The sequence below is a fragment of the Brachyhypopomus gauderio genome, unplaced genomic scaffold (assembly GCF_052324685.1).
Source record: "Brachyhypopomus gauderio isolate BG-103 unplaced genomic scaffold, BGAUD_0.2 sc86, whole genome shotgun sequence".
Classification (NCBI taxonomy): Eukaryota; Metazoa; Chordata; class Actinopteri; order Gymnotiformes; family Hypopomidae; genus Brachyhypopomus; species Brachyhypopomus gauderio.
In genome coordinates this window covers 917,286-934,120 of record NW_027506907.1, presented here as the reverse complement: position 1 = coordinate 934,120, position 16,835 = coordinate 917,286, and the positions used below count along the sequence as shown (strand labels likewise).

The following is a 16,835-nucleotide window of genomic DNA, read 5'->3' as shown; positions in this document are numbered from 1 at the left end:
GTCTCGTAATCACGTGGGGTTTATGTGGTTTGTCTATTTAATTTGCGCGCGCACAGCGTCCTGTGCTCGTCGTTGTTTGAGTCACACATGTTCTATGAAAACGTGTTTTATGTGCGCTGTCTGCGCTTCGGTAAATGTAATAAACGTAACGATTTGGAAAGTGCAAAGGATTCTGTCTCGTCCATCGCCTTGCGCCCAACGTTACAAGAACATTTTAAACTTTTTTTAAACTGTAAAAACACTGGGTAAACGGTCAGTGACACGGACTAACTGTAAATAGTCACTGACACTGGATAAACTGTCCTTCTGTTTTTACATTTCCGATTTGACTATCGTCGTTACTGGCACTGTCCGACGTCAAGTCGTTTTACAGTTAGTTAGACCGAGCACGCCTGCGTGAATTCAGTGCGTGAATTCAGTGACAAGGCGGGGGTAAAAGTTCACTAAAAAATCGATCTTTGGACGTACGAATCGATAATCAGATCATCATATGCGAATCGATTCTGAATCGGAAAATCAATTTTTTCAACACAGGCCTATGTGGTAATATAAAGAAACACCCCTCAAAAATGGGAAGGAACATTTACCTGACAAGAATTAATGTTGCTTTGTGTTCCAGGTTTGAAAAGTGCTGAGATTTAGGCTAAAGTACGTGAAAATGCTTGAAAGTGTAACTACTTCGTTTCACAACAAATAGCTGTCTGACTGAACAGTTCTCTTGTATTATGTTAACAAATACGAGCCTCTTGTAATTCCAGGACGAAACATGAGAGAACGTGTTAAGATCGGGCGTTTTGAAAATAAACAACTATTAAATAATGTGATGAAAAAGCGAATTATTTCGAATCATTATGAGTATATGTATAAATATTTAACTTAATTAGGTGCTTTAATTCCACCTTCTAAAGGTGTATGAGCCCAGAAAACATGACTTGGTTTGTTGTGCTGAAGCACGGTGCGCAAGAAGTTACAAAATTGGAGAGGTGCACGACCTTGAGAATCGCCAGCGCGCACGGGGGAGCCACTGCGATTACTTCATTTTTGGCGTGCGGACCCTCGCGACGTGTCTAGTTTAAACCAGGCTTTACTTTGCGTAGTGTGGGTGCTTGCGTAGCTTAGAGGGAGGGATCGTTGATCTGAGCTTACATTTTGCCCTCTGCACCTTCAAGAGCAAATGATCAAAATGTTCAGCTTCAAATGATCAGCTGAACTGAGCGACTGAGTGAGTGTATGGATGGAGCAGCCCAGAGAGGTACGGTGAGGCGCGTCCATTTAATGATTTAAAAACAAAAGAATCTTAAAATGAATTCTAAAATGCACGGGCAGCCAGGATAGGAGTTATGTGCTCCAGTGGAGGGAGGCCAGGATAGGAGTTATGTGCTCCAGTGGAGGGAGGCCAGGATAGGAGTGATGTGCTCCAGTGGAGGGAGGCCAGGATAGGAGTGATGTGCTCCAGTGGAGGGAGGCCAGGATAGGAGTGATGTGCTCCAGTGGAGGGAGGCCAGGATAGGAGTGATGTGCTCCAGTGGAGGGAGGCCAGGATAGGAGTGATGTGCTCCAGTGGAGGGAGGCCAGGATAGGAGTTATGTGCTCCAGTGGAGGGAGGCCAGGATAGGAGTGATGTGCTCCCTCTTGCGCATTCCTGTCAACAATCTAGTAGCAGTGTTCTGTACCAGCTGAAGCTGCTTGAGGGAGGAGTGGCCGACTCAAATAAAGTGCATTACAGTAATCCAGCCGCGATGTTGTGATTCCTGTAATGTGAATTCCTTGTAATTCCTGTGGGAAACTTGAGAGCGCGCGAAGACGTCATAATAAATGACCGTTACATTAAACAAAGACGCTAGCTTGGTAGCTAGCTACCAAACTAGCATATGTTTAGCTAGCTAATGTATTGATATAATGAATACAAATTTTGATCTAGTCATCTTATTATGCCAACAGGCTTTTTATCTGCTTTAATTTGATACAGCTGTTAAATGAATAGATGTTGTGAATCATGGAAGCAGCTTTTGACTAGAGGACAGGCATGAAAAAGAAGCTAACATGAGGCAAAAGAAAACGCATTAGCTAGCTATAACTAACTAGAAGGATGTACGTCTACCAAATAGGCATTGGCAATTAATTCATATAAATATTGTTATTTACATATAAATTACGTGCAGGGTATTCTCGCTGGTCCTCATGCGTCAGTTCTGCGTGGTTGGTGTCCCGTGAGCTTTTAGCTCGTGTGCTAGCTAGTTAGCAGCTCCTAGCAGAGCTACCGTGAGGTTTTACAAGCGGAAAGGATGTAATTAGCAGATTTTGTATTCAAATGATCGGCTGTGGTGAGTGTTTTTAATTTATGGTTGCTAGGTATGTTCATAATAAAGCTATTGGAGTGTTCAGCTATTAATAATTTGCTGACATTTGTGAACAAATTGTGATGTTTGGACTTCCACCTGACTGGCATTTGGTGGTTAAATGATGGAAAATGATGCAGAAGTTGCAGTAAGGGTTTAATCTCTAACTGGCAGTTGGCAGCAGGAAGGAGCAGTCAATGTCAGCTGCCAACCTGGACTGGCAGCCGCCAGTAGGTCCGTGGCAGCCGCCAGTAGGTCCGTGGCAGCAGCCAATTTAGTAATGGCAGCTGCCAGTCGTCAGTGTCAGCTGCCAGATGATTATGGCAGACACCAGTCAAACAGCAGCAGCGACGGCAGCCAGTTATTGCCGATCAACCAGGGCAGACACTATTGGGCAGGGGCAGCTGCAATTCATTTTACATGTGAAACTGAGGCAGTCTTTAAACAAGTCGAATTACCTTGTCGTGCAGCACACCATGCAGCAGTATGGACACAACCGCTTACACCGGGAATTCATTTATTTATAAACGAGATAACATGAATCTGAGGGGAATCCGTTACACTCATTCTGCTGCTCTGACAGGTCTGGAATTTGTCACAACACATGGCAACAACTCGCTGAACTGCAATGAGAAACCAAAACCGCTATTCATTACAGATATTTACTATTCATTACCTGCTGGCAGTTGACATCTTTTTTTAAATATAAATTAAGCATACTAATATAAATAAGCTTATAAATAAGCCCTTGTGCACGCTCCTTGTGCTGCTGAATAGACCAAAATATTTTTTTTTTACATGGACATCTGAAAAAGTTGCTATTTTGGAGGTTGTTGACGCGGGTATGGAGGCAGCAGGAGGCAGAGGCTGAGAATCGAAAGGTTTATTCTCCATCATAAAACAAGAAACTCGGGCCACTTGGCAGTATAGAAACAGGAAAACAAAGGAATAACTGAAGGTAAGTAAGGCAGTAGAACGACGTCGGGCAGGAACAGTGGTGCCGCAGTCTCTCCCACGAAGTGAGGCGAGGGGTGCATGAAGTTTGCGCAGCACTGGACGGCGCGACCTGTAAGAATATAAAGAGCCCGAGTCTGATTAACGGCAGGTGTCAGTACTCGGGCGATTGTGAGTGAGGGAGTGACCGTGAATGAGAGGGCGTGCGCAGCGCTAGAGTGGGCGTGTGTGTGGAGGGAGGTGTGTGCACAGGGCCGGCGCCACGGGGGGGCGAATGGGGGCGTCGCCCCCTCAGGCGAGGTGTCCCGCCCCCTCAATGTAAAAAATAAGACCCATTTATTTTACAACAATCGCCACATGGTGCCCCCCTCGGCCGCTCGACAATCGTTACACCCCCCCGCTCAACAACTTACGTTCGCCCCCCCCCCCCCCCCCCCCGAAATTTTCTGACGCCCCCTCACTGTATATGTCCTGGCGCCGGCCCTGTGTGTGCACGCGCCCTCTGGTGGCTTCTGGGCTGACCCACCGTAACATACTGATAATGATCAGTCCTTTAATCTGTTTATATATCTTAGGACAAAAATGAAGTGTAATGGGCTTAATTTCAGGAACTGGACAACAATAGTTCTATTTCAAAAATTTTATTACCACACTTATCCACATGTTCAACAAAAAATATCTGGAGAATATTGGGAGCATATGTCTCCACAAATGTATGTCTAAAGATTGAGCTGGTGGGTTGTGGACGAAATGGGGTTGCAATCATCCAAAACTCTTGTCGCCAAATATAAGACAATCCTCACAGCAGTGCCCCATAATCTAGTAGAAAACCATTCCTGGACAGAAGAGACAGTTACACTAACAAAAGGGGAAACTCATTTTAATGCTCTTGATTTCAGAAAAAAAAAAAATGAACGAGTGTCCCAATCCTAATCAAGTCCATACAGTGTATACAATATGATTATTTCAAACCTAAACACCCATTACCAATTTCACAATGAACCTTACTTTACCATCTACTCCTCGACATCCTTGCAGAGATCCCAATCGCGTGCAAATGTCATTTCCGCCTGGTAACGGTTAAACCCTTCCAGCTTCTTTAAAATAAGAATTGTGACCTTAAGGGGAAAAATGTACAACTTAGCATTGCCGTAACTTAGGAAGAAACTGGCAGGCTCAAATGGATTTAATAAGACCTTACCTCAGGTGTGATGACATCAAGCACAAAAGAGACATTTCTGATCTCGCGCTTATCAAGTTTTAAAACTGTGAATGCCTTTTCAATAATAGCAGTAGTCTGGAAAAAATTAATAATAATGATTTTTATTCTTCAACTGAACCGAGTCCACTCAGGTTAGCTGAGCATGGTACAATGACAAGCTAATGGTTAAAGGAAACACTGGCTGGAATTATTATTACTATTATATTTATTACATTGGTACAATAATGTGCGCCATTCCTCCAGCAGAAATCATATACACAATTTGATCACAAAGGTGTCAGGAAATTCATTTATACCTCTAGACCTATCTGTACTACTCATTACATTCACAGACTCGCATGGACCATGGAATGGCATAGAAGGGTTGGTGTTCTTTCTGAAAGTCAGTGTACATATTCTAAACATGCAAGAATATTTATAAGATTACATGCAGTAATACCAAGGATAAGACAATTGCTTTACCTGTTTTTCGTCAAAAATGCAGAAACGACGTTCATTCATAGCTTTCATTTTTACATTGAAAGTAGGGTTGTTGTAAAGGAACTGTCGATGTGACTTTACAGTCCCAGATAAAAGATCATCTTGCAGTTTCTGTAGAAATTGATAACTTGAAATGCACGTTTTACAACAAACTTTCAAAATTTAAACATTGGAACATTTACTTCTCATACCAGAATTTCCCTGTCCTCGATCAAGTCTGCAACCAGGCCTTTCCGCAACGCTTCATGTGTTCTACAATACAAATGGCAAAGTGAGGATAATGAAATAGGGTCACAAATAGGGTCATTTGTGCCAGTTAACCACTATCTCCCCATTACATTAGTAATCTAGATAGGAGGTTCCACCTTTCATATGGGTAAGGCATAGGGAGATGGCATCCACAACTAAATGGAGCGTCCTTGTACAGTGTGGATACGGTAACGCCTGCACACTCACTGTGCAACCATCCATCACAGTAATCACACTGGATCCACTCCACTCGTTTAATGTGGGAATGCATAGTTCTGAAAACATACAAACAGGAATACATACAAAGAAATCTGTAACACTAAACTGTACATGTATCTAAAGAGTACAGTTAATGCAGAAACTGAAAACCTAATTTTATAACATTTTGTTTCATTATTGACATTGTTAAGTAAAAATGCTGCATAACAATGCTTTATAAATAAAAGTTTTATTATAACCAATTATTAAATTATCACAAAATAGAACGCAATACAGCTTGGCCAATTGCCTGCCGTTTCCACAAAAAAAGTGGAGACTTTTTTTTCAGTGTTTTCCCACCACATTATTAACTGAAAGCTGCGTGTGATTGGTCAGATGTGTGGAGCACACGCTTGACATGCGGGCAGTGGAGAAGTTCTTTGCAGTGTTGTCTGAAACGATATGGGTGGTAGTATAAAGAAACACCCCTAAAAAACAGGGAAAAACAGGATTTTACCTGACGAAAATTAATGTTGCATTGTGCTCCAGGTTTGAAAAGTGCTAAAGTACTTGAAAATGTAACTGTATTTTGTTTCACAACAAATAGATGTCTGACTGAATCGATGTGATAAAAAAGCGAATAATTTCGAGTATAGGCTATGTATAAATATTTAAGTTTAAGGTGCTGGGAAATATTGAAAATGGCAAGTGACGTACGTATGAACCCGGCATACATAACTTTGTTTATTGCGCTGAAGAGGTGCACGACCTCGCTTCGCACGGGGGTCCTCACGCAGGGGCGGAGCCACCGCGATTGCGTCATTTTCGGCGCACGGACACTCGCGCTGGTCGCGACGCGCCAAGTATGCTCTACCACTGGCAGAAACAGAGCAATGCGCGCAAGGAGAGGGAGAGACAGCGAGGCACCGAAGGACAAATAAAAACGATGTTGGAAAAAAACTGTGGCACTGTGGCACTTACAGAGCACAAGCGCAATACTGAAGGAAAAAGCGGCTCCCAAATAGGATCCTAAAACGGCTCCCATTGTGGAGCCGGTTCCAATCGTTCACTTCAAAGAGCCGGCTCTTAGAGCCGGATCGTTCGCGAACGACACATCACTAGTCCGTGGGCATCACCAACAGTCTGCAGAACAGTCTGTGGCATAAAATCGGAGGGCGGTCAGTAACTGCGTCGTGGAGCTAAGGGCAAAATTCTGTATTCAGGCGAACTACATGGCTTCGTGGATTACGTCGTCTTCTTAAATTATGTCTTCTATTCAAAGCCAGTACTCTGAAGAGCTGCTATGTTCATCACACAAGCACAATTGCTAGCCTTAATCCAAGTTACTTATATGTGCTACCGATTAATCAATCCATTTTATTGGTTAAGTTAAAACAAGCTTAATAGGCCAACTTGTATCCATTTATTTGCAAAGAATACATTAATTTTGAGTCTGAAACGCTGTTGACTGCACGATGACGAACGGAGAGACTTAATTAAATATTGGGAAGATATAAACTAATGCTAAATAATTTAAAGTAGTACATTTGATTTCTGTTGACACATTGTGGTATATGCGATGTAAATACTTCAAAAGAAAATAGGCTACTAGGCTAATTATACACATAAACGCAAAGGTAGTAATGCCGTGATTAAAACCCGCGCGAGTGAAATTAGCGCCTCTATCATTTTTGAAGTAGAACTGCACGAGAGCTTCGAGTTAAGAAGTACTTAGTGAGTTACGAATGGGTCCGGAGATTCTTAACTTACGAACGACTCTAAGAACGACGTAAGTTACGAAGAGTTTCGGGAAACCCACCCCAGCTTGGTCCCCCTCACTTATTTCAGCGCTATTGAAAAAAGCACTCCGTCACGAGTGTTACGTTCGCCCCCCCCCCCCCCCCCCCCCCCCACTCAACTAATTACGTTCGCCAGGTCGGAGCTATCCAAAAAATATAGTTGATTACCCCTGATCTACAAGCATAAACGTATATATTATACAGCTTGGTCCCCCTCACTTCAGAATTCCTATCTGCGCCCCTGTCTCAACATGGACTTTCCTTGTTTTTTCCTTTATAGCAACGTATTCATTAGTATTAAGACAACCCAACCCCCATTATGTACAGAAAAACGAATCCTCTAACAACATGAAAATTATTAAAACTATTTAGCTAGCTACTTAGCTTAGTCATCTAATAAGGTGACACTAGCTCCGATTCATGGTGACGACAGACAGTGATATTCAACTATCTAGCTAACACCAACCTAACACTATCAATATTACAAATGTTAAAAAAGTTTGTACTCGGTTATGTTACATTCCATTCCTGTAATTTTAGTATGTATAAAGGCAAAAAAGACACTTGCATCATAAATATCTTGACGGCATCCACTCAACGTATGTTTTTGCGTAAAATTTACGCCAGCCCTCGCCAGAAATGTAACTAACCGCGCGGCGCAAAGGGAGCAACTGTGACATTCCCACCTTTGCAACACCACTGCAGAGTGACGTTGACCAGACGAACGAGCACAGGGTCCGCTGCTTACCAATGTAGACACCACGGACACAGGTTATAGTGATTGACGGCTGTCACTGACTGCTCATTCCAGCTGCCAATTAGACATTTTCCCGACACTCACAATAGGCGGCTGCCATTGGCAGTTCCATCCTGCTGCCAGTAGAGATTGGCTGCCGTCACTGGCTGCTCCTTCCTGCTGCCAGTAGAGATTGGCTGCCGTCACTGGCTGCTCCTTCCTGCTGCCAGTAGAGATTGGCTGCCGTCACTGGCTGCTCCTTCCTGCTGCCAGCTGCCGATAAGAGATTAAACCCCCTCTCAGAAGTTGTGTAGTTACGTTTGTAAACATACGTAATATTATGCACAATACCAGGTAGTCATCTAGCAACCATCTAACAGCCAACTTTGTTCCAAAGTGCATTAGTAAAATGGTAATAAACTTTATTTTCTTTTGCCTTCCAGAGTATCTGGATATTCTTCAGAAAAAGAAACAGTTAAGTACATAATGGAGAGACATGGGTGGAATACAACAAGCAGCAATTTAAGGAGGACAGCTAAGAAAAGAGTCAATAGTTTACTAGAATCTTTGAGTGAAGATGTGGGCAGAAGTTCTGGAGATGTTTCCTTAGTGTCCCCCGAAAATAACTTGTTGTCAGATTATCCAATGTGTGTGTCGGGAAATAACTGGGATAGTACGTCATCTTGTGACAGTTCCGATGATGATGATTCTCCCAAATATTATTTAGCCAGCTGTTTGAGAGAGTGGGCAACAAGTTTTAGTATTTCTTTGGGATCAGAATTTAGTATTTCTGAGAGATGTGTTGCCTACTGAGATTTATCAGAACTTTATGTTGTTATTTGTGAGCATCTACATCTTGGCTAGTCCTTCATATTATTTGTTGTTGAACAGCTTTGCAGAAACTTTGCTGGTGTCATTTGTTGATCATTTTGGGAAGCTCTATGGCCGTGAGTTTTTGGTTTATAATATACATGGGTTGACACACCTTTGTGGTGATGTAAGGATTCATGGCCATTTGGACCTTTTTTCAGGGTTCCCGTTTGAAAATTACCTGAAGCAATTAAAGAAAATGGTGAGGAAGCCTAGATACTCAATGTCCCAAGTCATACGAAGACTATCGGAAATTAATTGTTCCACAGATGTTACTTTGCCCTCCCCTAGAACTGCATTGAAATTGCAGCATTCAGGTGGTCCTGTCCCTGAGACTTTTGAAGGAACCATTTTAAATCAGTATAAAGAGCTGGTAATGGATGAGTTCATCATTAACACATCAGAGAGGGATTGCTGCATCACAGTGAATAGCAAAATTGTCCTAGTTCAGAATATTATTGTCCTTGATGGAGTGAAATACATTGTATGCAAAGAATTTAGGTGTGCCATGAAGTTTTTTGACTATCCTGTTGGTTCAACAGATTTAGGAATTTGTTTTGCGTCCGATCTATCTTGTCTACTGGGCCTAGAGTTTGAAGGTGTACTGAAGTGTGCAAGGTTACCTGTGGAGTCTGGTTTTGTTGTCATTCCACTTCTACATGCAGGGTTCTCCTAAATATTTGAGATATTGTGACCAAAAATACAATTAATAGTAATAGCTATATTCCAAACATAGCGTTTCTCCCACAAGCAACAGGAAGAATGATATTATAAAATGAGTGTAAAGCTATGGTTCACATTTTTGGTCACAATATACCTAAAAGGAGCTACTTTACAGGGTACTATGTTTTTATTAATATGCAAGTTTAAATAAAGCTGAGTATTGGCTGCAAGTGCCACCCTTAGCATATACTACACATCAGATCAACAGTATTACCATAACATTGTAAAGAATACAGTGTCTGATTGGCTGGCTGTGTGCATCAGGCATGTGGAAATGGGGGTTGACGTAGGGTTTTTAATTTTGGCATCTGACTGGTTTATAGGTTCATCCTAATTGTCTTAACATATGCGGTGCGCCAACAGATTTTTATTTTATATATTTTTAACTGTGATTCATGGTCTCTGCAGCTACACCGAGTTCTGACTGGCTGTTCTTAGTTGTGTATGTGAGTATTATTACTGTTTGTTGTAAATAGATATCACAATTTTATTGATGCCAATTGATATTCTTATGAATACTACTCTCCATTATTTGCTGCAAAAATAACATAAACTGAAAAGATGTGAAACACACAACGTCGGTTTTGATACCCATTCCTACTGTTGTTGCTTAATGACTCAAAACAGTTGTTTGTGTGTGTGCGCTTGCTTGATTTTAGATTAGGGATGCAAATTATCGATTAATTCATTAATCGTTAGTTGACTGATCTTATCGATCGACTTTCGATTAATCGATAAGCGGCGTTTTTCACCTGAATTTCAGTGTTTCAATAGGGCATTTAAAAATATCAGCTAAATATACTGCTCAAAAAAATTAAGGGAACACTAAAATAACACATCCTAGATCTCAATTAATAAAAATCTTTGAAATCAGTTGAAAATCTCTAATTTCTACATGTTGTCTGTTCCATTTGCACAAGAGCAGTTGAAATTGATTCACAATCAGTGTTGCTTCCTATCTGAACACAAAGTGTGGATGACTTGGAGTTACATTGTGTTGTTTTTAAGTGTTCCCTTTATTTTTTTGAGCAGTGTAGTTAAAACACTTTGTTCAAAAAGTATATATTATATTATGATAATTATATTGTATTATATTATATATTGCTCAAGTAATTATGCATGAGGAAATTTTTATGGTATAACAAAATACATTCTTTCGTTTTAAAAAAGGAATAAATTAAGGACTGGCTCAGTTCAATTTGAAACATTAGACATTTAAAAAAATGTTTAAAAAAAAGAAGAAATTAAATAGAGAGCCAAACAGAATATTATTGAGCCCATGTTTGGACAATGTTTCTAGCTTTGTAGTGAACACATGCTGTAACGCGACCGGAGAGTGCCCAAGTTTCCACAACATCATTGAGCTTGTCAGTTAAACTGTCAGCGGTGTGTCTATCCGACATGTTCGTCGTAATCAGCACTGCAGATTTTAGCTGCCAGTTCTCGTAAGTGTAGTGGCACGTCACGGTAATGTAACTTTCTGTTGTTAGAGCCGTCCAACAATCTGTTGTAAGGGCTACAGTAGTAGCAGTAGATAGCTTTGTTTTTAGCTCACTCGTATTTTTTTGTAGCGAGCTTCGAAAACGCTCGCCTTCCCAGTGTAGCTGTGATTTTAGTTTGACCAGGTGCACTGGTGATATGCAGGACAGCTGCACGGTGTTCAAATGATAATTGAGTGAGCTAGTGGAACTGTTGTACTTCAATACCGCATTACACACAGAACATTTGACTTCTTTGCCTAAATTAACCTTATACTGCAGATTCGCACGCCTGGTGGCCATTTTTAACATTTTTGACATAGTTCACATTAAAACTAGATATCTCAAGTTGTACATATAGGAAAATTATCATTCATGGCTCAAACTGAAGTAGGCAGTTGGGGGAACATATTAATACACTTCAATATCATATTCACATAATTTGGTTTATTTTAGAGCCTCTATTGCAGATGCTAATATGCCAGGAATGTCACAAATGCTGACTTGAACTTGAACATGACTGGAATGTATATTCACATAGTTATTCAAATGTGGTATCAGAAATTACAATAAATTTCGCTAGGGTCTTTTCTAACAACACAGAAAAAATGGAGCAAATCCATGCAAGCATTGAAAAGTTATTCAGCTTTATCCAAGGTATGTCAAGTGCACCACACCCATGTCTAAATATGCCACACCCGACACACACCATTAGCCAACTAAGCTAACATGCCAACAAATTCCTTACACGAAACCGAGGAGCTACGACAAACAACAATGCTGCACATATTACAGCAAGACCAGAAAATTCCAATGACTAAATTTCATGTCCAAATATGAACGTTATGATATCATATTTATGTCCAATATAGTCCGACAGCATAAGCTAGGTTACCGTAGCCAACTCCGGTAGCATCCGACACGATACAGAGTGCTGCAGCACTCAAACGCTCTAAAACTGTTTATAATCTAACGCTTAGTTAATGTTTAGTATTAGAATATATATTTTGTACAATATCGCTTATGAAAAATTATCCATTGTTACTCACAGTACGTAGAATCGCGTCGTAGCCGGTGTACCGTCTCACTTCCGGGTTGGCGAAAATTCCGAAAATTGCTCATATATTCCACACAAAGTAATCCGTTTATGTTCAAAAGTATCCACAATCCGCATAAAAACGAACAAAATAATCCATGGCTGCTTCAGTTTCGCCGAACAGTGTGTTCTGGGGAGCTTAGCTTAGGTTAGCAAAGGGTTAGCTTATGTTGCTATGCTAGCGGCCGAAATTGGAAATGAAGCGCCAGTTTCCGAGGGCTCAATTTAAAAATATACTTGACCAATCATGTCATATGAGGGCTGGTTAGCTTCGGAAGGATGTACACTATTGGTTAGAACAGCTTTCAATCACTTCTGAGGCGCCAGCTTGTCTCTGTGGGCTTATTGGTTCACCCTCCCCCCCTCCCCTTCGCACCTCGCCGTGGGAGAGGTTGTAAAACCTGTCATTCAAAGTCACTACCCCACTTTAGACCAATAAAAACCACTCAAATCAAAGCAGAACCGCTGCAGCTTTGTAATGAGGGGTCAAATCAGCGTTAAGAATGCTTCTGTGACGCTTAGGGGGCAGATTTGTCGGAGTGTCTCATTCAGGAAGCGGATTTTGGAAAATTTTGCAGTGAGGTGAGCAAGCTTTTTAAGGTACTTAACCACAACGGATCTACGCTGTTAAGGTCTTAAATTAAAGCCTTATTAGTAAACGATTTTTAGGTGACAAAACATTAAGACATTTCACAACATAAATATGTTTTGTAAACGGATATGTCGGGAGACCCCCTCGCGGGGTGCACTTTTGTGGTCAACTTCAAAGCCGGATATCTCGCGATCGGCTGCACGTAGACGGCTGAAACTCGGTAGGCATGTAGATGGGATAGGAAATTTTGATTTAAGCGCTTTTGTTCGGAGATTCATTAATGTTTAATATGTTTTATATCGCCGTAAAGGAGCTGGGCCCGCCGGCGGGCCCACTAGGGGGCGCTTCTGCATAATAACAATGTTGAAATTGTAGCGACTACTACTCCTCGCAGCGAGTTCTCTAACAGACAGGCACTTGGCCCTTTAAGTGAAACTGGGAGAGCGGCGCCTGCGCGCGCCAGGGGAGGGGAAGAGAACAGTGCTATTGTTTGAGTTGCGTGGAAAATAGTTTCCCTCCTTGGGATTTTCTGGATTACGCAGTTTCTGCCTCGTTTCCCGAACACGCTTCAAAATGGTCCCACACCGCACGTCTTTTCGCCCGCTTCATTTTGTTTTCCACTCTGGTCTTTCGCGACACGTGTTCACCTCTCGTTCTTACGCTCTGTTCAAGTTAATACAGGAGCGCTCTCTAATGATTAATCGTGATTAATACATTTTGATCGAGTAACGTCTTAATCGACAATTAATCGAAAGTCGATTAATCATTTGCATCCCTATTTTAGATCATGTATTACATTGTGGAATTTCTCCAAACAAACGAAGTTGCAGTTGTCCCATCAATTTGGGTTAAAAAGGCAATGTGTCGGTGGCCTCTGACATCTAAAACGAGTGACATCATCAGAGCTACACGGAATCAAGATCAGCCTGGAGACCATTGGGAGTTGTTCAGTATAAAGATTTTATATTCAACTGGTATGTACATTAAGCATTTATTTGCAGATTCTTAAGAGTTTAGCTCTGGTAAATTTAAAACATTTAAAATAATTTACAAATAATTTTTTTTATTTTTATTATTTTGCATTGTGAGGGGTTTCTTCTGTCTAAGGAATTCAAACTGTACTCGCAACTAATTTAACAATTTTCCCTTTTTTCCCTTTTTTCCCTTGAGACAACTATACCAGCGCACTATTGAAGCTCCCTGAGGCAGAAGCCATGACCAACATCCATACAGCTGAAGAAGATGACACTGTGACAAAAAAAATCCAGGAGAAAAAAGATGTAAGTTACTGTATTTTCTGGACTACAGAGCGCACCTCAATATAAGCCACACCTTTAAAGTTCCATTTTTAATGGAAAATGTTGTATAAGCCACACCGGGCTAAAAGCCGCATATATCTACTGAACTGAATACGGTTATTTTCCTATTGCTGTTTCCTGTTGCTATTACTATTATTAGTTTTCTATGTGTTCCTCTCAAGACCCAACAGAAGACTTCTTGACAGTGAAAGTGATGACCTCCCGAGCAAAAAGAGCAGAAAACTTCCGCCACCACCAATCATAATGCACCCAAACCCAGGATTGGCTAGCTTGACTCAACCGAGACCGGCGACCCCCGTGACCGGACATGGCCCGGCGACCCCCGTGACCGGACATGTAATGTCTCAAAGCGCTCATGATTTTGCCTGTGAGTAATTTTACTTGTTTAAAATATGATGTTCTAAGTCAGTGTTCTTATTACTGTTTAACTATATAACTGCATGCTTGGATGGTGTCATTGGATTTGATCTGTACTAATTTTGCGTATGTCATTTTGATGATAGTCAGATAAAGAGTTGATGATAAAGAATCTATGTTGAATCTATCGTGTTCAGCAGGCTAATGAAGCAGAGCAAATACTGAAACATTTACATTTATGGCAGTTGGTAGATGATCTTATTCTGAGTGACTTACAAGGTTACCCATTTTAAAGGTAGATCAAAATAATGTTAGGAGTCTTGCCGAAGGAGTGTAGCATTTACATTATCCAGAGCGACTAACAAAGTGCTGTAGCAGTGTAGCATGGGAACCAAACCCCAGATTTCTTACCGTCTACATTAATATGAATTTCACTGCTTTTAATTACTGGGTAGTAGTATTATCATATATTATAGTACATAATACACAATTTATTTACATCTGTATCCCAAGTCTAACCCCTTATCATTTATTGTCCTTATCTGTTCTTTTTGCTTTTCAGCTGTTTTACAAAATCTACTTGTAAAACAGGAAATTATCTTGGACCAATTGAAGATCATGCAGAGAACTCTTGAGGCCATACAAGGAAGTTCAGGAGGTCCAGGTGAACAAGATCTTGATGAAGGAGCTCTACCGCTTGCAGATACAGAGTCATTGCTTCATCTGGAGAGTGCCCTGAAAAACGAACCAGAGCTCAAAAACAAAATGGTAATAATGCGTTACTTTTATGTCCTTCTGAACATTCTTGATGAAAGGTCTGTATCTTGGACACACAGTGAGTGCATAATTATTTGCAGATCACTGCTTTGGGGCTTAATGGAGGGGTGGACCTGAAGGATACTGTGTGGAGAATTATGAAGCGAACTGTGGCGAACTCTCTAGCCAAGAAGTTGAACTGGCGGGGCATAAACGGCAAAATGGCGTTCAGCAGCTTGTGCCTAAAGGATGTGATTGCTGGTAGGTGCTGTATTATACTACTGACTTGTTTGATTACCATAAACTAATTCCTTGAAATTTACTTAATGCTGTAAAGCAAAATGTTAGCATTTTTCATTTAAAAAAAGATAAAAAGCAACAGCTAATTTAAATAAGTAGATTTAAATATACATTTTGAGTTCAGTAGTGCATTTTTAAGTATCGTTTCCAATTTGATTAGAAATGTTGATAAGCTTCTATAACACTTGCTTTACTAAATAATCTCCTTTTTTTGTTTTGCTCTTTGTTTTGCAGGAGCTGTTAGAAAAAATCATCTCACTAGACAAGCCACAAACCAAGAAATAGAGTTTTACGTGAAAAGATGGCTACATTTAGCCATGGACAGAGAAGGAGGGAGGAAGTTGCGGCAGGAGAGACAGTGTGTGTGAGATTCACACCAAATTTGTGGTTGGATGTAGCTTGGAAATAAAATTATTTTGCACTAATTCCAGTGTTTGCATTCATTTTTCTGCTTTCAGATGACATGCTATGGTGCGATTTCACCTCTTTGCATAACTACATGTCACTGAATGATTAAAAAGTTTTTAGGTTAATTTATTATACTTTTACAAATGTGTAGGCCGGTCATAATGGGGAAATATGAAGGCTAGTGGTTGTCTAGTTTTAAGTGAATTTGAGTGTCAGTAGGACATGGATCTGTCACTGCAGTGTGCCTCCTTGGAACCGGGAGCGGTCTGCCCAATATTGTCAATTCACATGGAAAGCGAGCCAGATGAAAATGGAGAATGTGGGCCTGATCTGGGCCAGAATAGTTTTATTGTCTGAAATGAGTCTGGATCTGTTCCAGATATGGCCCACACCTTGTAGTCAGCTTCTGGCCCACATTTGGCCCAAATGTGTGCTTCTCTTTTGGCTGACGTGGCCCAAATCTGGCAACCGGGAGTGGTCCGACCAAGGGCCGTCCATCAAGGTGGCAAGTGGGCCAGATGAAAATGGGCAATGTGGGCCAGATCTGGGCCAGAATAATTTTGCTATCCTAGATCTTAGGAAAAATGTCAACGATCTGGGAATTTTTAGTCGTGGTGATTTGTCAACATTTTTCCTAAGATCTAGGAGAGCTTGGCGATCATACACCAGCAAAGCCTTTGAATCTGTAATACTAAGACCCAGTAAAAGGAGCAACGTTAAAAAAATTAGACAGCCAGCCAAACACACCGGCGCCATCTTCAATTCCAATGAATACTTTGCCCCTGTCCTTATCTGTCCTTATCTGTCCCTATCTGTCCCTATCTGTCCTTATCTGTCCCTATCTATCGCTTTACCCGCTTTTTCTGTTGACCCTGGCACCCTGTTAAGTGAGATGTCTGTCAAAAAAGAGAAAAGTGGACAGTGTATTGGATTTTCCAAGAAAAATGTAAAGTTCATGT

The 16,835-nt window shown here is 41.0% G+C and overlaps 2 long non-coding RNA genes across 4 annotated transcripts; one reads left to right on the top strand and one right to left on the bottom strand.

Annotated features, from left to right (window-relative positions):
- Positions 1–3,842: 3,842 nt before the first annotated feature.
- On the bottom strand, positions 3,843–12,852 carry LOC143493440 (uncharacterized). 3 transcript variants are annotated; one of them, XR_013125422.1, is made up of 6 exons: positions 12,098–12,852; positions 8,083–8,250; positions 5,361–5,519; positions 5,187–5,247; positions 4,495–5,106; positions 3,843–4,411 (listed from the first exon to the last, which is right to left on the bottom strand). It is a non-coding gene; the product is annotated as an uncharacterized LOC143493440 (long non-coding RNA). The 3 variants fall into 3 exon arrangements; XR_013125421.1 differs by having other exon boundaries at positions 3,843–4,590; positions 4,978–5,106; XR_013125420.1 differs by having other exon boundaries at positions 3,843–5,106.
- On the top strand, positions 9,549–15,887 carry LOC143493439 (uncharacterized). The gene is made up of 7 exons (XR_013125419.1): positions 9,549–10,016; positions 13,521–13,710; positions 13,907–14,016; positions 14,217–14,422; positions 14,975–15,180; positions 15,270–15,429; positions 15,703–15,887. It is a non-coding gene; the product is annotated as an uncharacterized LOC143493439 (long non-coding RNA).
- The last annotated feature ends 948 nt before the right edge of the window (positions 15,888–16,835 follow it).